Raw genomic sequence first — 24,341 nt, forward strand, 5'->3', positions numbered from 1 at the left:
TCTCCCTAAGTCCAGAAGGAGACTGGGAGAGTACCCAGGCTGTGATCTCCTTGCTTTCAACTGCGGGATTTCCGTCTAGGGCTCAGCACCGGGGCATTTCTCTAAAGCCTTATGTACTCACACGTCTTTCTTCCCCCTCGTCATTTGCCTGGAGCCAGGCTTTCATCTCGACTTTTAGCCAAGAGGCACCGACTGAAATACCCATCAGCAGAAACTGTGCCTTGGGTGCTTCTTCCTGTTTGTCCAGCTGTGTGTCATGAGAACAAGGGCGAGGCGAGTGGAAATGGAGTTTGACACCAGAGAGTGGAATTCACTCAGAACTCCAGGTGAGAGGCAATTAACCCTTTTAAGCGTAGGCAGCGAAGCGCTGAGAACACACCTTTGGCGACACTATTCCCTCATCTGCAGATCAGTTTTTTCTGGCATCTGTTCATCCTTTCAGTACAGTTACTGAGTGTCTACTGTGCAGGAATCCCAGTGCTGGGCCCTGGGTGTACCCGGATGAGTGTGATTCAGTCCCTGCTCACTAAGTCTCACAATCTAATGAGGGAGAGCAGACGAGGGAACAGAACAACTGCAAGACAAGGTGAGTGTAGCTGTGAAGTTAGGTGCAAAGCAGCTCAGAGCAGAACTCAGATTTGGAAAAGATGAGGACCGTTTCCTGGAAGCAAAGAGCTCTAAGCTGATTGTTGAAGGCTAACGTGAGTTTTCTAGCTGATGAGAAAGTGGGTGGCAGGGTGGAGGTTTGGGGGATGCCAAGAGGACAAACTGGACCTCCGGACAGCATCAACAGCAGAAGGAAAGGCAGAGGTGCCGTGCGACGTGACCTCATGTCTGCAGCTCTGAGCAGTCCTGGGATGATGAAGAACGAGATGTTACTAGCGGGTGAGAGACCTGGCAAAAGAAGTAGCCAGTGTCAGGTCAGGGGCCTCATCTGCATGTTAAGGAGCTTGAACCCTGTTTATTTCTTGGCAAAGGGTCAGAGTTGAAGAGCTCTAAACAGAGAAATAGGATGGTTAGATTTATGCTTTGGAAAGCTTATTCAAGCTTCAATGGGAACATACGTTGGCAGCAGAAGATAAGTTAGGAGGCCATTAAAGCGGGCAGGAGATAACAAGACTGAGTTATGGAGGAGGTAGTAGGGATGGAGTGGAAGACAGAATTTCTGTAATTCAGTGCAGCATCCATTTCCCGATTACCTGCGATTAGCCAGGCCCTGGTCTAGGTTCGAATGTGAGGACACCAAATCAGTGTCAGAGTCCATTTTATTTTGCACAGTCCAACTTCTCAAGCAAATTCAGGGATCTTTCCTAGCTTTTCGAAGAATCAGATGATTATCATTGGGTTTAAAAAAAAAAAAAACAAGGAACAATATTGACCATTCACCAAAGGCAAGAGGGCTAGGGAGAACAGAACTGATTTTCTTAAGCTTCATAGAGTGGGCTCTATGTTTCTGAAAGCTGATTCAGTCTGCACCCAGCCCTGCAATCTCATTTCTGCCTTGGCCTAGGCTGGTAAAAACTCCACAGGCATTTCAAATCTCCAGCGCTGAAGGCATGACTGATTGACTCAGACCACAGCAAAGGCTCGGTGGATCCGTGGCAGAACTGGTTGTCTTTTTTCATATTCACGGCCCCACTGAAGAACACCAGCTAATGTTTCAGGCAGTATCCTAACAAAGCAAATCACTGGTTGCCATCAGCTCCACAATGCTGGTATTTATAGAGGAGTGATGATGTTTTTCCTGCACATTTTGTCTCTATCGTGGGATGATATAGAGCCCGGCTGCCAGGGTGCCCCATAGGCAGTCTGTTTTTGTGCTTGTGCCCACGTGGATATAAAAGCACATCTGAATTTTACTTGGATTTAAATCACTATGAATGTTCCTGGCTGGATGCAGTGGGATAGAAATATTGTCCTGGGGAAAACCTGGCAGGGTAAACAACAGTTTGGAAGTTATTTCTGCAAAATGGAACTAGATGTATATGCACGTGTGCATGGATGTGTGTGTACGTATGTATACGAGCCCCACATACACAGTGATAACTCAAAAGGCAGAATAAGTCACTTGTATTTTGAAGCAAGTTTTGCTTCTGTTGCTGTTATTAATCCACAGCATGTACATTTCTATGACCCAGTTTCCTCATCTGTAAAATGAGGGTAATTATATTTATGAATAAAACACTAGGAGCTCGTTGGATGAAAGGGAATACATGATTGAGAGGAAGCAATTTTACGACAAACTACAAAAACAGTGTAGGACACACAGGCACATGCTTTTGCTGGAGTGGATGATTTCATTGAGAGCTGATGGATGGAAAGGATTGAATGTAGACTCTAAAGTCCTTGACGTGCAAGCTGAAGTTGTCATTTGTGGAAAAGGATAGATGGTCAGATACACTGACAAGGCTGGTTGCTTGTGGAATTCTTACCATGCCAGTCCCAATCTCAATCTCATGATATAACACGGTTGGTTGGAAAATTATTCCTGAACTGTGCCACTCATGATGTGGTGCCCTACAATCTCTGCCTGGCTCGCTGGGGAGCTAGGTTGGTGTCCTACTGACCACTTCTCCCCCAGCTGGGAGACAACACGTTTTCTATAAAAAAAAACTTTCATGACCAGGGCTCTGGGATTCCAGAAATCTCTACTGTCTCTCTTCTATATCTTCAGCATCCATCCCCCTTGCTGTGTGAGATATTTGTGGCTGCATAGCCAATTATCAAAAACTTAGCAGCTTAAAACAACACAAATGTATAAACTTACAGTTTCTGTGGGTGAGGATTCCAGACACAGCTTAGCTGGGTCCTCTGCTCAGATGCTCCACAGATAGAGATCGAGATGCCAACCAGAAGTAGAATCTATAATTTCAGTCTTATTTAATGTAACACAATCGAGGGAGTGTTCTACCACCTTCAATTTCCCCACCCACACTCAAAGGGAGGGGATTTCAAGGGCAGGAAACTTGGGGGCTATATGGGAATTCTTCCCACCACTTCCATCATTTCTGGTGTCTATTCCATGCACATCAGAAGACAATGTTCCTCACCAGAGGTCAAAACACATTTTAGAGCAGAGATCGTTTTAACTTGGGTTTTGAAGGATGAATAGAAGTTAGAGGTAAAAAGAAAAAGAAGACCACCCCGGACACAGTGAATGATAGGAAATAATTTAGGTTTAATGGTCATAACTTCTGATGTTCTGTTGTTGGATTCCTTTCTTCTGCTGGGGACATATAAAGTAGTTATGAGATTCTTCGCTTTTCATATTCATGTATAGGGGACTAATCTCTAAAATACCTAAATCTTACAATGTGGATAGGAAGAGATAGTTCAAAGAAAAAATAAAATCACCTTCCTCCACTACTCTGACACCAAAAGAATAAATGCATATTTAGAGCTGCATTTTCTGTGCTTTGATATATATACAAAGTGCCTAATATTATTGGGGAAGAAAAAGAGGATTCTTCAGTCCTATCTCCAGAAATACTAATTTAGTGGAACAGATGTGATGACCAGAAATCTGAATTTTAACAAGTTTCAGAGATGTTTCCTGAAGACAGGTGGCCCGAGGACAGTGCTTTGAGAAGCATTTGTTTAGTGCTTTGCCAAGAACTTTCACAGGCCCTTCCACTTTCTCCCTCGTTGGTCTACTCAGTGCCACACGGGGTTCATTTTACAAATGAGTCAACTGAGGCTTAGAAAGTCATTTGCCAAAATCACTCAGCTGATATGTGAGAAGAGATGGGGACAAATTCAGGTGTTCCTTTTCAAAACTCAAGATCATTTTTGCCTCATTGTCTCCCAAGACAAAATTTATAGATGCGGGTATTAATTTGATCTATTTCCAACTGCTGTTTGGGCTTTTTAAAATTTTTTTTTTTGGTTACTCCATCTCCTCAGTATTTATGCAACCTGGACCAAAAGGTCTGCCTTTGCTTCAATTCCTATAAAAAGCCCTGTGGAATTCACATTAGCACTTCCATAAAAGTCATAAAGCCTCGGCAAACTACTCAGAGTTTAAATATGGAAGTTGAAACCCTAATCACAATTTAATATAACTAAATATGTACATACTTTATGGTCAATCATCCAGACCATTTACAGGGTCCCTTGGCTTTGAAATTACTAAATCTCAAATGGTGCCGTAGACGAGCCTTGCTTGACATGACATATATTGAAACAGACTGTGGAGCAATCACGCAGGGATGAAAACCTCACTTCAGTCTTAGTGAACCAAAGCCAAGAGGCAAATTATTCAATTACAGTAAATTTACAGTAGCTTAATATTTGATAAAAGTGGTTCTTCCATCATCAGAGCATCTTATTGAAAACCCTTGAGCAGCAAAATAGCGCCGGAAACTCTTAAGATATTTTAACCACTTATTAAGAAAACTCATCTAGCTTGATCTTCTATGAGCAGTCTAGTTTGAATATCTTTTTTTTTTTTTTTTTTTTTTTTTTTTGGTAATTGTCAGGTACTTTGGGCATGCACCAGTGGCCTCAGAATTAACCTGCTAATTGTTCCACTGCAAGCGGGAGTGGGGCTGAGGGGGGACACACAGCGACATCCACTGGAGAAAAGCTGCTTGAGGTTGAGAGCCTGGCTTTGTGAGAGGGATACTGTGTCTGTCCTTGGGACTCTGAGGTGAGGACCTGCTCCCAAGTGCTAGCCCTACTGTGATGTGAAAGTGTGCCTGGCTAGGGGACAGGCTGCTTTCTGAGAAGGTGAGTTGCACATCACATGACATATTCAAGGAGAAGCCAGTTGTCTGCCCAAGAGAGCTCTAAAGTAGGCCTTCTCAAATTTTAATAGAGATGAGTCACCTAGGGATTTGTTTAAAGTGCAGCTTCTAATTCAGCCTGAGATTCTGCATTTTTAACAAGCTTGGGAGTGATGGCTGCCCGTGCCCCAGGCCTGTGGACCACTCTGTGAGTCATCAGTGATGGAGGATGCTCCTGGCTCCACCTGGATCAGGCATATTTATATAATGGCAGAGTCTCTGGTATGACAGCTGAGTTGCAAGACCACAGGTCTTAGTGGTCACAAGCCTGGGGGAGTTTAAACCCAGGCTCGAACAATTCCTAGTTCTGGGCTTTGGGATAAGCTGTTTAACCCATTTGAGAAAATTCCATGGCGCTGGATTTGAGGGGTTCTACCTCCCGAGTGCTAGACTGAAGGACTCTCAGGGAAATGCAGCTTGGCTTCCAGGTCCCTCCAGTGGGTGCCCTTAGATTAAAATGTTGGGCTGTAGCCAGCCTTGGAGTCATCGCCATATAAATAAATACTCCCTCTGCCCAAGCCTCTTCCTTGTCAAGCAATACCCGCTGGCAATGTTGATTTTTCTAACTTCCAGAACCAGAGCACGACTTCTTAATCTGGGTTTAGTTAAACTTCCCCTACTGCTCAGGCACTGTCGTCAAATAGAAAAGAGGCGAGGAGAGGGGGTGGAAATGCTAATGAGGGCCTGTCACAATTCCAGCTACTGTTGTGAGAATTCACAGTATGCAAATCAGATTAAACCTGCCCTAAGCTTCTCAGGGCTGCGAGGGCAGGGGTGGGGGACTGGATTGACAATCCTGGGGTGAAAAGGTAAGGACCGGTCCCCGTTTGTTCATCTCTCTGCAGTGTCTCTGAAGCACCCAATCCCAGAGACAGCGCTGAGGAGAAACAGAGTCAGATGAGATGTATGTGTGTCTGTGTGTTTGTGTGTGTGTGTGTGTGTGTGTGTTTAAATAAAACACTTTCTGCGCCCCGATGTTGCAGCTGTATTCAGAGGAAAAGTGAACTAAATGGCTTTAAACACACACGCGCACACACACACAGACGGAGCCACCATTCAGCTCAGTATAAATGTCACAGCGTCAAATACTAAATACAGAGAATTATTAACGTAAGTGGCCTCCTAGAATAAAGCTCATTATTAATAGGCCTATTAGCTCAGCATTCATTTGAACTGACAGCAACTTCTCTCCACGGCAGCTGTTCGCTCCCTTTTTACATCCAAGACCCCTTCTGACATCTCAATGTATATTAAGAGGCAGAGAATGGGGTGGGGGAGGGCAGGGAGGCAGTGATGGAAGTCGTGCAGATTATTTTAAAAGGGAGAAGAGAGACTGGGATTGACTACTGAGCATGCAGCATACAATCACAGTGAACATTACTGAGCATATATCATATACAAGCCTATGACAAGTATTATGTTATCCAATTGGCAGAAAATTCGGGACACCAGTTAAACTGGAATTTCAGATGAACATTTTTTTTTTTTAGCATAAGTATGTTCTGAATATTGCATGGGACATAGTTTTTCTTTAAATTTTTCTTGGAAGTGTAGTTGATTTACAAAGTTAGTTCCAGCTGTACAGCAAAGTGATTCAGAGAGAGATACATATGTGTGTGTGTGTATATACATACACACACACACACACACACACACACACACACACATATGTATTCTTTTTCAGATCCTTTTCCATTATCGGTTATTACAAGATATAGGGTATGGTTTCTTATGCTCTACAGGAGGTTCTGTTTGTTTATTTTATATACAGTAATGCGCTCATTAATTCCCAACCTGTGATTTATCCCTTCCCATGGTGCATAGTTTTATTAAAAATTACTGTGTATCTGAAATTCAGGTTTAACTGGGAGTCCTTTATTTGATAAACATAGAGCAAGTTCTATTTTTAACCACATTTTATAAGTAAGGCCACGGAAGCTTAAAGGGGTAAAGTCTGAGGTCAGACCCCCAAATTGGGTTAGAATCGCTGACTGTGAAACCGGCTTATTCTAAAGCTCATCTTCTCACTACTATTCACAGGAGGGTTTCTATCTGTCCAGCAGTCGGGATGCACACAGCCATGCCCAGAGCTTCTCTCGTTCACGTCCAAAGGGTTTCCTGAAGTTGCTCTCATTGGACCCATTTTGCTGATGAAGTTCTGAGCTGTTAAGTCAAAGCAGAGAGTCATTTTGATCATTTGTGGAGCATGTATGGAATATCTACCCCACTCCAGGTTTTCTACTGGACGTGGGGGACATCAAATTTAGACCGGGGCTCAGTCTTCAAACCCTAAAAATACAGTATGTGAAATAAGGCAAGTACACAAATCAGCTAAGTGAATTGCACAACGTGACCGGTGTTGTAATTACTCCCCCAAACAGTTAAACCAGAATTGTCAGTTCCCTTTCGAAAAAGGTTTTACCTGGTGAAGAATTTTTAGGGGGCAGACATTGCAGCCGATTATTAAAGGCAATCTTAAAGGAAACCCTGGATTGCCATGTGAGAAAACAATGTCATATTTTCAGCTTAAAAATATTGTAAAAGTCCTGAGGGAATGAATCATAAGTGAAAAATATGAGAAATGTAATAAATGGGAATTTGCAGAAACCAGTTTAATATCACACAGAAAATGACATGAAAAGATAGTTGCTCCTTCATTCTTCAATTCCAGCTCAGGATCAAATGATGGAGATCAAATTAGTTGATATTCGTTTAATCAATATTTGTAAATACCTACTATGTGACATTTGTTTGCTCAATATTTATAAACACCTACTGTGTGCCAAGTATGTTAAAGGAAAATGATATACCTGCTCTTAGGGAATTCACAGTGGTTACATACCCTCTCTGACCCTCATATTCCTCATCTGTAAAATAAAGATAATGATACATTTGCATCAGAGGCTATTGTGAATTATTAAATGAACTAATAAACTTATGTTCCTAAAACTGGCACCTACTAGGTACTCACTAAATATTAGTTGTCACTGTTACTGTCTGAGGACCTAGAACATTGAGGCAGCGGGTCCATAATCACATTACAGTGTGATAAAGGGGCCCTGGGGCTGAGACAGGGGAATGTGAGACCACTGAAGCCAGCCCCTCAGCAAGGGCTTAGAGACATAAAGAAGGCTTCACACTCAACAAAATGAATCTTTCCCCAAAAGGCAGGAGGAAAGAGTTTTCCAGCTTAAAATGAGTTAACATTTATTGAGGTAGGTACTATTTCTACACACAGAGAACCAGGCTGCATATGGCAGCTCTGGGATGTGGACCAGATAGCATGGTCTTGACTCCTGATCAGTCTCTCTTGACTAGAATGGCAGCTGGTGTCCAGTAAGAGTGGAAGAGAGATGGAGGGTGGATGGGGAGAGGGGCCAGACCAGGAACTGCCTCAAAACACACGTCACCTCCTGACTTTGTCTTACAGGCATTGGAGGACCATTAACGAGCAGATAACAGGAGAGCAGAAATGTTTTGATCAGAGTTAAGTCATAAAAATATTACTCTAGTAGAAATGACAAAAAAAATGATAGAAAAGGGAAAGACTGAGATACAGCTTGAGAAAGGGACACAGAGAGAGAAAAAGAGAGGGAGGTGTAGTTTTCAAGTCAAGTTTTTTTGTGCAACTTTGAACTCCAATGTTGTGCCAAATATCTTTGAATTTTGTAAATAAAATATCTGTGGGCTTATGGTTCAAAGTGAGAAAGACTTCCAAACAATTTCTCTATCTTTTAAAAGTGGTTGAAGTCCTGTAAACCACCACTTTTTTACTTAATTGCTGAGCCTCTCTGCTTTCTACCACTAAATTAAATATGTAACAGCTTGGCTTTTTCACCAAGGAGATACTCTGTGGAGACGAAGAGTCCAGGAGTAATAAGTTGAAAATCCTAGGCTCACTCATTCATTAATCATTTATTTTATTATTCATCCATTAAACCAGCATCCCATCCATTGAACTTTCCATCCTTCCATCTATCCTATCATTCACCTTTCTGTCTGTACATGTTTCCATCCATGCATCCATCCATCCATCCAGCCACCCACCACACACTCACCCCTCCACTCACGTACCCATCTATCCACCCACTCATTTACCGACTCATTCATTCACTCACCCATCCATCCATCTACCCATCCATCCATTCATCTTTCCATCCATCTATTTCATTTCATTTACTTAATTCTTACAGAGCATCAGTTATATGAACACGCTATGAGGATTAAGTAAGCACAGCCCATTTCCTGGAGGGACCTGATGGCTCGCCAAAGGAAATATGTAAGTAGACAGCCAAGTTACAGTGCCTTAAGAGGATTCACCCGCATAGTTATTTCTAAAGGCCAGAGATAGGACAGGCAAGGAGTGATAAGCTCTGGGCTACGAAGAAGACCCCAGCCTTCTTTAGGAAGTGACTTGGTTGTCTGACAAGTTTTAGAACTACATCGGCAAATGGAAAATGGCTAAAGATCTGTTTGTTTTACTTAGCATCCATCCCTACTTTCCTAATTTCAGGTGTTTTTAGAGGGCAAATGCCTTTACTCCACAAAACTACTACAAAATGTCATCAATACAGCATGTTCTTGTTAAAAAGGAGTCATTTCCTCCACTTACAAAAATAATGTATTTCCCTCAGGGCTCTACTTACCAGCACTTTGACTATTCAGCAGTGAGGTGTTAAGGAAACAGCTGACTTGAGACTTTTCTTCCAACTTGGAGAAGAAAGTTGGGGAAGGGAGATAGAGAATGGAGCTCTTTCTAAATGACACCTTCATTGGTGATTTATTGTTCAGGTCATCACATTCTAACCAGAAGCAAGGGGGCCATTTCATTCAGCTTATTGGTGAAAAATGCAGTCTATGACTGCAAGCTTGAAACTTGAGCTGGAGCCAAAATAACTAGAAATTATTGCTGATGAGAATAAAAAAAAATATTTATCAAGAATCTAAGATTAATCCTCTTTTTATTCAGCTATTTTTAAAGTAAATGTAACGAATGAAGACTCCTAGGCAAATGGCAGAACCCAGGTAGTTTTGGCTTTCTGGATCCTTCAGATGCTTACAAAGACATCAAGACTGCCTCTCTACTTGTCCTCTCCTATGGACCTGGAGAGCATCTCAGATTTCCTGGACCAGTGAGAGAAACACTCGTGCCTTGAGGCCATCTCCATAATACACGTGTCCAGCGATTTGTACATTGTATTGGATTCCAATGATTAAAGAGCTGGCTTGCCAAACAGGAAGTGGGCCTGGTGCTCTGGAGCACTAGCTTGTGAATGCGGTCGCTCTGTGTTTATTTGGAAGCCTGTTGGATTTGAGAGTCTTCCTCCCACCCCAACCACCTGCCTCTCCCCGTGTGGATATATGGAGAACACTCCAAATCAAGTATGAAGAAGGAGACAGACAACAAAGAAAGAGGGGAATGAGGAAAGAAGTAGGAAGGAAAACAATAGAAACTTCTGAAATCTTCCTTAAGTGGCCCCTCCCTGCCATGCTTTCCTTGAGGACAATGATAGCATCTTAACTACATTTGAAATTCGAGCACCTAAACGTGCCTGGCATGGAGTAGGCAGTCCATAAACGTTTGTGTGTGTGTGTGTGTGTGTGTGTGTGTGTGTGTGTGTGTGTGTGTGTGTGTGTAGAGAAAATGAATGGGATTCTAAGTGACTTGAATGTTATGAAGATCAAAATTTTCTAAACAGCAAAGAAGAACAAAGTGAAGGTGGGACTGTGTGAGTCAGTAAAGTTTAAGAGTTGCCGTAAAAGAAATCATCAAACCTATATATCACTTCCTCAGAGTGGCCCCTGGACCAGCCAGCAGTGTCGACGTCTTGCTACCAGGAATCTGTCGGAAGCGTAAATTCTCAGTGCCCCTCCTAGGTCTCCTGAATCAGAATCTGCAGACGTGGAGCTCAGAAGTCTGTGTTCTAATAATCTATCCAACAGGTTTTTATGCATTCTTAAGTTTGAGAATCGCTGAGGTAAAATATATTGCCTTTAACCAGTGAAATATCCAGTGAAGTGACAAAATGCCTTTTCTCCTAGTCTTCTAGAATTGACGCTGCCCCGTTTTCCTAACAAATGTTTGGCAGTTTTCACAATGGGAAGAAGGAAGGGGAGGAAGGGAAAGGCTAGCTGAATCAACTGCGTTATTTGCTGTGATGGTCATTCTCATAGGTGAGAGTTGGAATTGACACAGAAGTGCCAGCTCTGGTTCCCACGGGATGGGCTTCTCTGAACCAGAGGACCCTGGAGGATTTTGTTTTTAATTGAAGTATAGTCAGTTTACAATGTTGTGCCCACTTCTGGTGCACAGCCTAACGTTTCAGTCATACATATACATGCATATATTCGTTTTCATATTCTTTAATATTATAGGCGACTATAGTGTATTGAATATAGTTCCCTGTGCTATATAGTAGAAATTTGTTGTTTATCTATTTTATATATAGTAGTTAGTATCTGCAAATCCCAAGCTACCAATTTATCTGTTCCTATCCCCTTTACCCCACGGTAACTGTAAGTTTGTTTTCTATGTCAATGAGTCTGTTTCTGTTTTGTAAATAAGTTCATTTGTATATTTTTTTTCAGATTCTACACATAAGTGATATTAAATGGTATTTTTCTTTCTCTTTCTGGCTTACTTTACTTAAAATGATAATCTCCAGGTCCACCCATGTTGCTGCAAATGGCATTATTTTATTCTCTTTCATGGCTGAGTAGTATTCCATTGTATAAATATACCACTTCTTTATCCAGTCATCTGTTGATGGCATTTAGGCTGTTTCCATGTCTTGGCTATTGTCAGTTGTGCTGCTGTGAACATTGGGGTGCGTGTATGTTTTCCAACTAGAGTTCCCACCAGATGTATGCCCAGGAATGGGATTGCTGGATCATATGATAAGTCTATTTTTAGTTTTTTAAGGAATTTCCATACCGTTTTTCATAATGGCTTCACCAGTTTACGTTCTCACCAACACTGAAGAAGGATTCCCTTTTCTGCACACCCTCTCCAGCATTTATTGCTTGTGGATTTTTAAATCATGGCCATTCTGACCAGTGTGATGTGATACCTCTTTGTAGTTTTGATTTGCATTTTTCTGATAATTAGCGATATTGAGCCTTTTTTCACATGCCTCTAGGCCATTTGTATGTCTTCACTGGAGAATTGCTTGTTTAGGTCTTCTGGCCATTTTTGGGTTTTTTTATTTTTAAGTTGTATTCTGCAAATTAAGTCCTTGTCAGTCACCTCATATACAAATATTACAACCATTTCATAGGTTGTCTTTTTTGTTTTGCTTATGGTTTCCTTTGCTGTTCAAAAGCTTGTTAGGTCCCATTTGTTTATTTTTACTTTTATCTCAGTTGTCTGGGTAGCTTGCCCTAGGAGAACATTTATGTTCTAAGATTTATGTCAGAGAATGTTTTGCCTGTCTTTTCTTCTAGGAGGTTTATGTTGTCTTATGATAAGTCTCTGATCCATTTTGAGTTTATTTTTGTGTATGGTGTGAGGGAGTGTTCTAACTTCATTGATTTACATGCATATTTTGTTTCTGATCATGGAGATGAATGTGTTCAAAGCAGGGTTTGCTTTGATGGCCTTGCTGAGGCACAGAAGAGATTAAATTGGCCTCTCGCTGTGGTCCAATCTGATTACCAAGATGACCTGATACATAGTGTCTGAGCCCTCCATATACTAGCCGTGTGGCATGGGCATCTTAATATTTCTGAGGCTCAGTTTCCTCACCTTTAAAAATGGAATCAGTAACCCACTTGATAAAGTTGTAAAGATTAAATGAATCAACGTTATGAAAGTCCCCAGAATTATGCCAAACATTTAGTAGAGACTTGATGATGGCTAAATATGAATGAATTGGGGACTGGATCTATAATATCTGGCATATTCACCAAGGTATTCAGTGCCAGTTGCCACACCAGACCAGTCCTGAAATCTCAGCAGTTTCACACAGCAAGGTTTTTTATTCCCACTCACATTACAAGTTCAAAACCAACTGTGGGAGATCAGAGATGGGGGAGATGGTTCTGCAGCCATTCAAGTATCCAGGCTGGTAAATTCATCATCACACAGTTGATCCATTTGAAACATGGGGCTGGATGGTCACCACAGTAATGGGACAGAAAAGGTGGTGAAGGCAGATCGTCCCACTTCTCTCATGAGCCATTGGGCAGAACTTGGTGCGTGGTTCCCCATGTTGGTGCCCTGCTCTCCCTGCTGGGTGTGCATCTCTATTCTCCCAATGATGCTTGCTGTGCCAGCCTGTGCTCTGTCATGACCTCGGAGAGCAACTCTAGGCAATGATGGAAGAAACGGTGGATAAATACCCCAGCTTCCTCACTCCTCTGCTGAGTAATTCTGAGGCTCCTGTTACACTGATTTCCAGAGCTCTTCAATAGCACCAAGCTCCAGTGGACCACAGTGGAAGCCGGCTCAACACCACACTCTGCTGCCTTCACATCCTTCCGCTTACCTGAAGATGTTACTGGTCCATTAGTCCTTGTCCTGATGTCTGCTTCTGGGGGAGCTCATACCACAAAACCATCCAACTACAAAGGAGGTGGGAGATATAAAGAAGCGCTGGGATATTTGAGACCCGCCGTCTCTGCAGCACCTAGCCTGTCCAGCCAAGTGTTCCTACTCAAAAGCACAGCAAAAAATGCCTGCCTGTTTGTAATCTTAGTTTCCAGAGTTAAAAAGCCTGTGGTTTCCAGGGAGTGCTTCGTAGCATTACATATCTGAACTGGCCACATAATGAGGCTCTGTGATCACACCCACCCTCTTTACTCTAATGCTAAGCTTTGATTAATGAAGCGATACCCATTGTATGGATAGGAAAAATGATTCAGGGCTAGTCACTTCCACTCAACTGAACACGGTCAGCATGATACTTGATATAGCATTCCAACGATTTCCTATTCAGAGTCCAGTCCTCTTTTTTTTTTCTTGTCTCTTTTTATTACAACTAAGTCCAAAGTTATTCATCCTGGTATTAGACTCTTAATTCCTGTCTCCACATGAAAGAGAAGGAAGAGCTACTCCGCTCAAGGATTTACGCTGTTACTTAACCTTGAATCTTCTTGGCTCTTGATTTAAAGCCTTTCAAACCCTTTTTAAGAGAGAAAGATGTTTCTCATTCTAAGATTAATATCCTCACTCTCCATTCCCACCTGAAGGAGGTAATATGAGGCTTAGAGAATCTGCATGGGTCAGAATCACCAAGAAAGAACTCAGCTTCACTCACCCATCTATTTATTTATCCCACCTTCACTGAGCATCTACCATGTGCTAGACACTGTGATGCAAATGATGATTCTCTCATCCCTGAGAACTGTGCAGCCGAAGAAAGGAAATACCAAATGCACACATGCAGCTAATGTTATACACAAATGTGATGCGTTACCCCAAAGGAGTACAGTTATGAGAGTTCAGAGGAAGAAAAGATCCCAGCTCAGTGGGGAGGAGCATATATAGTCCACCGGGTATTTATTCACTCATTCATTCATTCATTCATTCATTCATTTAAAACAACACTGGTGATTTACCCTGTGCCAGGAAAGGTGCTAGCTCTATGGATAGAATGGATGAATAAAAATGACCCAATTTCTTTTTTCCCCGCAATGTCTATAGCTTCATGGGCTGGAAGCCTAGGTTCTACTTGGATGTGTTGAAATGGATCAGCTGGTTGAGGTCTGGGGAGATGAGCATCTGCCAGGCAGAAGGAACATGACCACAAGCCACAAAGTGGATCTGGGCAGAGTCGTGAGAAGAAGGCAGTCCACTCGATGGGAGAGATGGGACGGGATCACACATGAGAGTATGGCAGGCTGTCGCTCAGGCTTTGGAGGAACTTGACCACCACTCCCAAAGTCCTGGCCATCGTGCCACAGACAAATAGGAGACTCAGGAGTTGTTTCAGAAAACAAGGCATGAGATTACAGACTTGACCTAGCAGGAAAAAGGAAGATGAATGCAGAGAGGATGCGTTTCCAAAAACAAGTGGAAAACACCCCAGCCTGAACCAGGGCAGTGGCAAAGCAACGAGTGATATGGGAAGGGTCTGAGGGGTATTACAGTGATGGAAACTAACAGAGTCACGATGCCCAGATATAGATGATGAAGTCAAGAGAGAAGGTGGGTGGCAGAAACAGCTAGTGCTCGCAGATGTTGATTCTCCTATCTGGGCACAAGGATAAACACCCTTTTCTAGCATCCTTGAGAGATCAGTGTGACTGTGTGACTGAGTTCTGGCCAATAGGCTATGAGTGGGAGTTTTGTACATGACTTCCATGCCTAACCCATTAACATACCTCCCACAGGGGGGCTATGCTCTCCCTCACCACCCCCCAGCAGAATGGGGAAGCTTCGAGAACTCAGAGGGGCAAGGAGACACAAGACAGAAGGAGACCGAGTCCCTGAGTGCTGGCTTGGAACAAAGGGCAGCCAACTTTTTAGACACCATGCCAGTGACTAGGGGTGGTTGTGCGCCAATAAAACTTTATTTATGAAAGTAGGTGTCAGGCTGGCTGCAGTTTGCCAACTACTGTTTCAGAGCAAAGTGCCTCCTCCCACTGACCTCACTGGACTATGATAAAGAAAGACAAGACGTTAATTTTTGTTAAACTTCTGAGACCTGGGGGTTGTGTGGTATAGTAGTTAACTTCGGCTTATGCAAGAGGAAAGAGAAAAGGCTGTAAAATCTTCTCATGTTCCTCTGAAAACGTGGGAACCTATGGAGTGTAAGTTGTGAAAAATCGCCAGTTTTAAACAATCCCTTAAAAATGAGTGTGACTGGGAATTTATAGGGAAAAAAAGCCCCCAAATTGCTAGAAAATTCTGGGGCGAGGCAACCTATAAATACTCCAAGGATTCAGCATTTCATTGCTTAGAAGTGGAGTGAGATGACGGCTAAGGGCCCCTTCTCCTGACACGGCATGATAATTGGGGTTTAGACACATTCGTTTACTGATGGAAAATTCTGCTGTCTGCATTCCAGAATTCAAAAGGAAGAAGGGAGAAAAGAAGTCTTGGGTGTGCGCCAGGTGGAGGAGAACTGAAGCCTGTCAGCAAGCCCTCAGGTAACAATATCATAATTTAAATTTTTTTTCTAACAATGAGGGAGTAATTAATGATACACTTTTTCCTTTTTTCCTGTGTCTGTTTCAGCCTAGCAGAATTCGCAGTGCATGTGTGGTGGTGGGGGTGGTGGTGTATGTGGTGCGGTGTACATGTGTGTGTCAGGTGTGGTGTGTGTGATGTGTGTGGTGTGCGTGTGTGTGTGTGTGTTCACTCAGAGTCATCGGAGACAGGAGTAATGGGCTTGTCTCTGTAGGTTTAACAGTGGATTTATTTACTTGAGAGCCGCATCAAACAGGGGCCACATTTTTGCCTCTGTAGCAACTTGAAGGTTCCTCAGGGTATTTTGATGGGCCTGTTAGCTGTGAGACAAGTTGACAGACCACCCAAACCATTCAGGGTGGCATTCCTGAAGGGCAGGTGGGGAAGCCTTCCTGATTTATTTGGATTTGAAAAGAGAGAAGAGGACAGTATCGTTCTGGCTGGCTACCCCTTGCCTCCTCTTAGGGAAATTCCTTGTGCCAGACTGAAAGGGGGATCTCAAATCTCCCCAGATGCCTAGTGACGAACATTCCAGGACCAGGTTCCCTGAGGTGGCTTACTTTCTCTCTAAGACACTCTAAGTTTCTCTTTAAGGCTCTTGAAGATCTGTAATTCGTGTGTTGGGTCATTTATGCTGTGGATATAAAGTGATTTCAAAATTAAAAATCATTTTCAAAATCACAGAAAACATGCATGAGAAAGCAGAGGGCAAGGGGCAAATTTTCAGGTCATGTGGGCCAAAGTCCTGATCTCCAGCTAAACAGCTGTGTCCTCTGACTAGTCACCTCCCTCTCCCTTCTCTGCACGTCGGTTTCCTCCTGGGGATTGAGTCAAATCCATGCTTTGGAAAATGTGTTCTAAAGGATGTCAATAGTAAGTTATATGCAAAAGGGTTTCAGTGATTAATTTTATCAGAAATTGTGTTTCAGTGCTATTAAAAAAGATCAGGAATAAAATCAAGATGGACACTTATTTTTCTTTCAAGTGAAAGAAATCCAGAAGTAAGCAGTCCAGGGCTGGTGTGGTAAGGAGCCTAGATCCTTCTACCTTCATTCCCCTCAACACTTAACAATGGCTTCCATCTTCCAAGTCACTGTGTAGTTCAAGATGGTTGCCAGAGCTCTAGCCATTACATCTGTATTCCTAGTAACAAGAATGAAGATGTATAAAGCATGGCAGATAGAATGGTGCTTCTCCTAGGTAAACCAATTTCCTTTAAATAGTGGTTCCTAAAGTCCCCTGTGATTTTTACCTCATGGGCCAGAAAGTAGTCAGATGACCACACCCTGCTACAATAGATACTGTGAAATGCAGTATTTTAAGTCAGAGGTATTGCCAATGTGAATAAAATCAGAGTTCCATTACCAAGGAAGTTGAAGAGAATGGATATTCAGTAGAAACAAACCCTCTTTGCCACGATGGCCAAGGAAGCGGGCAATATACCAGATCACAGCAGCGTAGATTTCTTTTTTGTACATTTCAGATTTGTATATACAAGTTTATATTGTGAAACTTCTTGCATGAAATGTGTCCCATAATTATTTGATTACAGAGTTCTTTCGTTTCAAAACATCACATGCAATTACTAGTCTTAAGAAATAACTCTGAGGAAAACCACATGTGATGATCTCGAGGGTCCTTACTGAGAAGGCGTCGGGTGGCCTAGATCAGGAGCTCCCCTCTTCCTCACCAGATCCCCTGCAAGCAACCCCAACTCCCATTAACTTCTCCCTCCTGCTGACCAGATTCTGGGCTGTCCTGATAAGCTCAGGTCAACTCTGGGACCCTCTGTGAGCATCACTCTCCCCGCACCAACGGGGACACTTGACAGTCTCTTCTTCTTTGTAACAGGTGGATTTTCACTGGGCTGGGATCATGGGGGTGTGAGGCAGCAGAGTCTTTATTTATTTTCAATGCAGGTACTGGGGATCGAACCTCATGCATGCTAAGCATGTGCTCTAGCACTTGAGCTGTCCCCTTTCCCAGTGAAGTCTTGATTTGTTTCACATCAAGCGATTGCAAGCAGTCAGAATGAAGTATCCCATTTTAGGTAAAGCCCTTTATGCAGCACAGTCATAATTTAAAGGGCCAGCTGTGGATTTAAAAACCAAACAAAACAACAGTAAAGAAAATAAGAAAACTACTCCTCCATGTGTTCCCTTTATGTAAGACCCTGTGTGTGTTCCATTAATAACACCGTGACACATGATGGTGATACAATCCTAAGTTTCAAAGTGTTCAATGACATCACTGCCCCATTAATAAAAAAAAAAAAGAAAAAGATTCCGTGCTATGTGGGAATCCCTGTGTCTTTGTCCTTCAGAAAGTCATAGTCAAGCCGAAGAGAGAAATGTTAAACAAAAGTCAGGACAGATTTCCAGAGGTCTTTACAGAGTAGCAAGCAGATGGCTGGTAGAGAGAGTTACCTGCTGGCAAAGAAAGCTGGGCTCTAGAATAAGACATGCATATAACTGAGCCTTGGCTGCATCATTTTTAGGGTTTGGTTTTAACTTCTCTGTGACTCAGTTTCCTAAACTGTAAGATAGGATAGAGAAGATTTCCATTCCTGCAGATCATTATGGCTGTCAAATGAAATAACACACTTAGCATTTTACCTGTCATGTGTGCATTCAACAATAGCTTTACAGACTTTATTGCTGTTAATACTAATATTAATATATTTACTCTTCTTAATATCTTCATGACAATATAGCAATGGGGATACACAAAGGATACGAGAATAGTTCTATCTTGGGGAAAGGGGTGGAGTGAAGAATAGCTTTATGTGATAGCAATTTTGGACTGAGTTACAGAAGAAAGACTGTTCTAAGAGATGAAGATATCTCAGTGGTCTTCTAGACCAGCCTGTCAAACAAAACATCTGACCTCATTTGTGGTCCATGCCGGTTTTCAAGTGGGCTGCATGCAGCCATTTTCAACCAGCAGACCTGTTGTGTTAGCCAGAATGGTTTTCATATTTGAATTGGAATGATTCTCTTCTACTTTATGACTGTCCAGTCCTTGTAGGAGTTCTACCTAAAATATTTATGTGTTTACACAACTGATCCTCTTGTAGGGGAAGGCTTTGCTATAAAGAGGGACAGTGGCCAAACCCCATAGAAGGAGTGGGGTCTGGGCTATAAGACTCACACTTAAGTCAGAAGCCTGGAAGGTGGAGAACAGAATAGAATGTGGATGCAGTGAGTGGACCAAGTCAGGATGTGTAGAGCGCGAGTGCGCTAGCTCACAGAACCATTCAGGCCTGAAACAACAGTTCCTCGCCACTGAGTGACCTTGGGCAATGCCTCCCACCTCCAGCAGTCTCTAAGTTCCTCATTTTTAAAAGAGCATGGGTTAATAGCATCAAGATGATCACGTCCAGATTTCTGATTCCAATTACACATTTCTCTAGAGGCAGTGTGGAAGGACTTCGTCAGAAGAGTATTTCTTCACCCGTAGATCCACATATGCTATCCAGAAGTTTCTGGCTTTAAAAAAAATAAAAAATTTCTTGTTAGAAGTCCCACTATCTGAAGAATAGTTCCAACACCACAGTTTCTTTTACTAAGCAGTTGCACCATCCTTCTAGACACTACCACCCACAGCCTCCAAACAAATGGGTTGTTTGTAGAAATGAATTCTTTGAATGTCATGGTATGTTCACATTAGGTTGGAGCCTCCTATCCCTCTTTGTTCTGTGCACAGAGCAGAGCAGCAGGGCAAGATGTGCTTTCAGTTTCTAAAGGAAACACTCCACACTCCACAGCTTCATCCCTGTGTTCACAAAGTCGGTTTAGCAATGTTTCACAATGTTCCTGCTCATACAAAGTACAAAAGCAAAACGAAAGTAGAGCTTTTGGTTTTGCTTTTTTAATATTCATTTTATTTTATTTTATTTTTTAGGGAGGAGGTAATTAGGTTTACTTATTTATTTTTAGGGGAGGTGCTGGGGATCGAACCCAGGACCTTGGGTATGTTAGGCATGTGCTCTACCACTTGAGCTACACCCTCCCTGCTGAAGTAGAGCTTTTGTGATGAACATCCATATATATTTTTTTAACTTTTAAGGTTTATTGAGGGTATCAAACTTTTTCCCAAAGTCTTGTGTCTTGTGTTTTTGTTTTTGTTTTTCCCATTTATACAGAGGAGTATTCATTGGTAACATTTTTCCACAAAGCCTGGAAACTATTGGAAGAGGAAGCATCCAGAATGTACATAAGCTATAAAGTCCCAACTTACCAGTGACACACAAAATATAAAGTTATCTATTGAAAGCATCCTTCTCAAAGCAGCCTATTGAAAGGGCTTGAAGGCAAATGTCATCTGTGCTGTGTCTTCATGTGTGGAAGCCACTGTGGTGGCTGGGAAGTGTTTCTTGGCATCTGCTAGACTCCCAGCACCACGCTCAGTAGCCATACAACTTCGCCAGTCTGGATTAAAATCTCAGATCTGTAATTTGAGGATTATCATTTTTATAGGATTGCTTTGCAGATTAAATGGAACAGCAGTTGCCTATCACATAGTAAAGATCAAAAACCTGTTGATGTTTTTCTTCCTTCTCTCCTACTTGCAGAATGATTTCATTCATTCAGGGTTTTTTGTTGTTGTTGTTGTTGTTGTTGCTGTTGTTTTTCCCCAAAATGTACTTAGCTGGTTTTCTTGGGGTCTGAAAAACCTAATAGCAGTAGATGAATTGATTTTTTAATGAACAAATCTATACTGAACATCTATTAAGTTTATAAAACTGTCCTCTGTACCATGGGGGATACAGAGTTGGTCCCTTATTGTAAAGGAGCTGAGTTGGAATGGAAAAGCAGAAACACATTCATAACCCAGTGACTGTAAAAGTCTGGAATGAGATATTGGGAAGGATTCCCTATGGTGTCTGGGATTCCTGGATCAGTAGAAGAATGACTGGCATGTCTGTGAGCTCCTCAGGGCAGGACCCCTTCACTTCTTCCTTTCCACAACCCCCATGCCTATGGTCTATGACACACAGTGGACATCACTGAATGTGGCTTAGGTGGATGGATGAGTGAATGGGTGAATGAATGAATGGTGCTCCATTTTTTTATTTCTGCAATGAGCATTAGGCACACAGGTTCTGCAGAACAGCCATATGAATGAGGCAACGTAGATAGTTGTCTCTGCTCCACACAGTCTGAGGTCTCAGCTGGAACCCTTGAGTGAGGAGGGGCTCAGAGGCTGGAGCCTTCTGGAGACTCATTCATTCATGTATCCTGCACTTGGTATTGGCTACAGGCTGTCAGTGGTGGGAGTACCTGCAGGCTGTCTCTTTGTATGCTCTGGGTTTCTTCACAACATGGAGGTTCTGAGGGTGACATCTCAAGAAAGAGAGCCAGGCAAGAACTGTGCCCCCGTTACTCACTTAGCATCACAGGTCCTGCAGTGTCACTCCCACTCTCCATTAGTCAGGACAGCAGTCACAGATGCCACTCAGGTTCAAGGGGAGGGGCAAAGACTCCACCTCTCAATGAGGAGGGACAAGGTTTTAGAAGAGCATATGGTGCTAGAAATGCGACAGCCATTTTTAGAAAGTCCTCCTCAAGCATAAGTATGAAGAAATGAATGAATGAATGAACGGATGCTTCTGAGTTCAGACTCACTCAAGTTTGTGCCAAGGTGGAGAGACTAAAACAGATTTTTTGGGGGGGAGACTTGGGGCAGGGAGGCCTGGGGAATAGAATCCAATCAGGGTGCTGAAGACTTAGTAGAATTTTGCAGTGCAGGGGTGAAAGGAACTTACTGATCTGAAGGAATGACTCGGGGCAGCACAAGTCCAGACAAGTTAAACTGGTTTGACGGGAGAGATGGAATCACGCGAGGGAAATATGGGAGGGAGAAAAGTCCTGTAGAACCCTCATGGCTGGTGGTAGTGACCTTGGAGGTTCCACGCAAAGCTCTCCTTGCCACCTACATGCCCTGGAGATGAGGGAGGGACACGTGGGTCATATTTCAGGTCAACCTGTAGTGAGTCAGCAAAGTGCACCTGAGAGAACAGGAGAGAAAAAGAATACACATGGGGGGCTGACTCTCATGACTCTGGGGGATGAGGGAGGACCTACAAAAGAAACAGTTACTCAACTGCTTTCATTTAAAACGGCACTTACACCTTTTCTCTCCTGAAGGAAAATAAAAAGGAAAAGAATGAATATATCCATTTTCTTCAACTTGGAGGCCAACATAGAGATGGAAAGTACTCTCAGAGGAGAGCAATGTAAGGTCACTGCATTTACACAGCTTGGTCCCTCGAGCTTGGAAAGCAGGCTGACATGTGAGGAACTTTTACTTTTCCCTCCAATGCTAATTGAATGTGCAGATAGAGGGGTACCAAAGTGACTACATTAAGACAAAGTATGTCCCCCGAGTACCTGCTTCCAACCATCTTCTTGCCCACTGACCTCCACCCCAGCAGGATGATAACTTTTTCTGGCCAACAAAGCCCATCTTCTGTTATCATTTCTCTTTGTGTCTTTTCATATCTCCTAATGGAAACTTTCCAGTAGCTGCTGGCTAGAAAATTAGCCATCTGAACTCTGCTTCTCCCTCTCTCTCGTTTTCTTTCTTTCCATGCCTCTCTCTTCTCATCAGATTAGTGAGAAAATTCAGCATTGAATCTCTTTCAAGCTCTTGGCTCTGCACAGCCTGGTTAACACATGGAAGGGGCTAAGATTAAACCTTAATTTAACTCTGTCTCTCACCCAAACGTCACCAGACTCCTGGCCCAGTTTAACTTTCAATCATTTTTTTAAAAGTCTGGAGGAGTGCAGCTCCACACTGCCCATGTCTCCAATGTGACCGTCTTCGCCTGGTCAAACGCCTTGTGGTGAAATCCAAGATGGCATTAGGGAGGAGAAGGAGAGTGAGAAGAGATGAATATTTATTGAGCTCCTGGCATATGCCAGGCACTTTAAATGCATTATGTCTTTTGATAGAACAGCCCTAAGGAATGAGTATATGTTTTCCTAATTTTTTTCAGAGAGAGAAACTGAGGCTTATGGGGGCTATTTTTTTTATGTCTAAGTTCACACTGATGGTAATAATTTCTTTGCATTGATTGTCGACATATCAGTTGTCCCTGAGGCTGGATTAGCCACTAGAGTGCCTAGTGACCAGCACAAATCCAGCGATCAGAAGTCCTTATGGTGACTCTTCCAATAGGTGTTGTCATCCTTCATTTTCAGACAGAGAATTGAAGCTCAAAGAGGTTCAGTAACTTTACTGGAAGAGTTCAGGCTGGAACTCAGTTCTGCTGTAGGTCAAAGCTCATAGTTGTTCAAACTAGAACTGTAATTTTGAACATCTGCACCATGATCAAGCCACCTACAAATCATACTCTCTCCACTTTATTCTACACCCTTTGGAGTACCTGATGTGTTCCATTCAAAACCAGAAAAATGAAGATGTGAGGGTCACATGTCTTCAAAAGGCATCCTGATAGAATGGATAAGATGGAATAGTAGTATTCACTCGAATAGGATCAGTTAAGCAGAGATGGGATGGGAGCCCAGACCAGACCTGCCTCTGGTGTGAGAGATCTGGTCCTTGGGAGGGAAAACATGGTACCCAAAGAGGTGAAAAGACAGGTAGTAGGCCAGACAAGAAGCTGATATCCATTAATGATGAATTTCAGAAAAATCAAAGGAGTAAAACCCAGGGATGAAGCAGATGACATTCAAATACAAGGAGAGAGACAAGAATTCAACATTAGAATTAAGCAAGGCCATCAGCAAGTTCAAGTCATATGCATAAAGATCCATTCATCACATTGTTGTTCATTCATATTGGTTATATATATACACACACACTTCCATAAGAATTACTGAATTTATACATATACCCCTCCCCCAAAGGACACTTATGCAGCCTTTATAAATTGTTAAAAATTGCTGACAAAGAAAAATGCTTTTAAGCCCCATTATCCTCCTCTCCAAAAAATGATAGGATACAAAATTGTTCTCTCTCTCTCTTTTACACAGGTGTAAAAATATGTAAAATTAACCTAAAAGAAATCATGCTAAAATAGCATAATGCATGACTCTAGACATAAAATTTGGGAGTAAATCTATTCTCTTTAAATTATTTTTTTCTGTAATAAGTCTCTATTTAAAAAATAAAATATATTACATGAGGAAAAATGTAGGCCAGGAGCCTGGGGCAGAGCAGGCTATCAGTTGGATCAGAGGGTCTCACCCAGGCGTTGTTGGTGAATTTGGGCAAGACAGGCTGGCCAGATGTGGAACCAAGTCAAAAGGCAGGAAGGAGAGATGCCTGCTCTGTCCCAGACTTATGACACACGTTCTCTCTCACAGTCTTCTCATGCCTTACTGAGTACATATGATTCCCCCCATTTTATAGATGTGAACTTGTATGTTAATAAAGATTAAATAACATGTGCAGAGTCA

This window comes from Camelus dromedarius, chromosome 5 (genome assembly GCF_036321535.1).
Source record: "Camelus dromedarius isolate mCamDro1 chromosome 5, mCamDro1.pat, whole genome shotgun sequence".
NCBI classification, from domain to species: domain Eukaryota; kingdom Metazoa; phylum Chordata; class Mammalia; order Artiodactyla; family Camelidae; genus Camelus; species Camelus dromedarius.